This window comes from Juglans microcarpa x Juglans regia, chromosome 1D (assembly GCF_004785595.1).
Source record: "Juglans microcarpa x Juglans regia isolate MS1-56 chromosome 1D, Jm3101_v1.0, whole genome shotgun sequence".
Classification (NCBI taxonomy): Eukaryota; Viridiplantae; Streptophyta; class Magnoliopsida; order Fagales; family Juglandaceae; genus Juglans; species Juglans microcarpa x Juglans regia.
This window is the reverse complement of record NC_054594.1, coordinates 20783938-20786552: the sequence shown is the minus strand read 5'-3', so window position 1 is coordinate 20786552 and position 2615 is coordinate 20783938. Positions and strand designations below refer to the sequence as shown.

Here is a 2615-nt window from a genome sequence, read left to right as displayed (position 1 = left end):
CTAACTTATCTAAGACCCTCTCTCGAGTAGAATTAGAATTACCCAACATACGATAACCCTCGATATGTCTATGCGAATTTAAAAGTATTTGAGGACATTAAAATTAATAATATTTCACATAAAAGCTGTGTAAATCACGTTGGCACATTCCTGTCTTTCGTTCAGTTCATGGCATACATCATACGAAGCTACACTACATGCATCATCTCTCGAATTAACATGCACAACAAATCACTCAACTATTGGCCAGATAATTGAAAGTATTAAACTCAATGATGTATACTCAAAATGAATGATAAAATTATAATCACATAGAAATAAGATTCATAATTTTTATGGAGAGGCTACATTGTAGCCTTAGCAATAGAAATTAGCTCATAATGAAATAAAAACAAATCATAATAACTCTGGAATTCATAATGAAAATTTTACAAAGAGAATATGAAAGAGTTAAGAAGGAAACTGTATGTAGATCGAGAATCTCAATTGTCGACAACTTCCAATTCGACATCCGTCTTCTTCTTCTTTTTCCATGCTTCGAATTCCTCTCCAATGGTGGAAAACTCCTTTTCACAAGGCTCTGATCGTCCTCCAAATTTCTCTATCTTTTTCTTCCTTCCTCAAAACCCTTTTTCCCCTGTTGCCCAAAACAGGATTCTCAATTCGGTAGTTTTTCTACCTCCATATTGATGCTCTCTTTTCTCTTCTAAGGTGTTTTTTTTTTTCCAGGAAAGTCTTCAACACGAAAGTTGTAGGGTTTTCTCCTAACTTTCCGTCGACACTGAGATTTCCCTTATTGGAGTTCTCTAGCAAAAGTTATCCTCCAAATACTGAAGGGTATTTTAGAAAATTCGAGAAATGAACGTTTCCTATTCTTTTTATGACTTCTTCAATTTTCATGACTCCTTCAATTTTTATGACTCCTTCAATTTATTTATTTCAAAATAAAAATCAACAAAATAAATAAAAACTCTGATAAATAAGAAAATTAAACCCAAACGAGTATAAAATTAAGAGTAAAAGTATGACAAAACTTGTGTAGAAATTAAGCACATCGGTCATGGACACCCATTCTGTCATCAAGCTTGAAAAAAATGGTCATTCTAATGTTCATAACAACAATCAATGGAATAGATTTTCTAGAGAGAGAGAGCAAATGGATTTACAAGTAATTGAAATTCACAGGAGAAGAAGAAGGCAATACTATAATTAATCAAGACATCACTTGCTTATGCAACTTCAAATGGTGTTTCTTTTGTGGAAACTCCCATGTTAGAGAACTTCTTTAAGACATTACAGTTTTTGAAAATAATCAAATATCTCAAGGTAACTAATATCACACTTGAAAGGGATTAACTGCTATGAACTACAAGTTCATTGGCCTCCACATAAACAAAATCAATTGAATTTGCACTGAGAGAATCATTCTTGTTTCAAAATGTAAAACAAATGAAATAATTAGTTGAAATCTGACTGATTTTTTTCCTGGCAATTCATGAAGAACTAAAAAAAACCTAATACATTACATGTCATGAACGACCACTTTGTATCTCGCCTTTATTAGATTATTCACCATTCTGGAGCCCATATTTCTAAGCCCTATAGACCCAACACTCTATAATACATTAATGGTTTGAGAAACTTGAAATAACTAAGCAAAAATGCCTAACAATCTAGAAGACCCAGAAGGAAAAACACCAAATTTTCATATGGGTAGAGCTATAAACATCTACAGTAACCTAACGGGAAAAACATCTCCTAAGACCACACTTATAAAATGATGTAATCATGGAGAATATCCCAAAAAAATTTACTTTACCTAGACACACAGGAACTCTGAATCTCTGAAATCAAAACAGACAGTGAATAAGGCCATAGCACTATGCTCAAATGACATGCTTGCAATAAATATACCTTAAATAGGAGAGGAAGAAATTGAAGAACACATAGCCATTCATTGACATAAAACCCTAATGGATAGGACCTCTGAATCATTCAAGAACACAAAGCCATTCAAGAGAACCATTCAAGAACACAAAACCATTCAACAAAACCTCTGAATTTGAATCCTAAAAACCCTAATACACGACCTGAGCAACTAGGCTGAACACATCGAGTAGCTGCCCCTCGTCTACGCTCGAGTCGAGATCCCCTGCATACAGGGATGGAACTGAGAGAGAGATTAAGGGTTACGATCAGAGAGAGAATTAGGGCGAACTCGAGAGTGAGAGGGTGGGAGAAACAGAGAGAGAGAGAGAGATACACACACAAGCACACACACACACACACACAGACTAATATAGAGAACGAGATAGACATGGGGGTGAGAGACTCACCTCCTCGGCGAGTGGTGACAGCACGACTTGGAAAGGGTGGCAACAAACTCAACGAGAATAGAAAGGGAGTATCGGGCTTGGGGGAGAAGAAACAAAGGGGAATTCGCTTAGAGGTTTTATATAATGACCTTTTGCGGTGGTGATTTCTCACTGTAAATATGAAAACACTTTTAACGGCGTGGAAATGTCTCCATAAAAGACCCAAAACATATTTTGCCGAGGTTTTTTCTAGTGATATTATTTGCGGCAACATATTTTCTCCATAAAAGGGTTTTTAGT

The 2615-nt window shown here is 35.4% G+C and overlaps 1 long non-coding RNA gene across 1 annotated transcript; it reads right to left on the bottom strand.

The window, feature by feature from the left end:
* Nucleotides 1-728: 728 nt before the first annotated feature.
* On the bottom strand, nucleotides 729-2615 carry LOC121236571. Its single transcript, XR_005934790.1, has 2 exons — nucleotides 2337-2615; nucleotides 729-2152 (listed from the first exon to the last, which is right to left on the bottom strand). It is a non-coding gene; the product is annotated as an uncharacterized LOC121236571 (long non-coding RNA).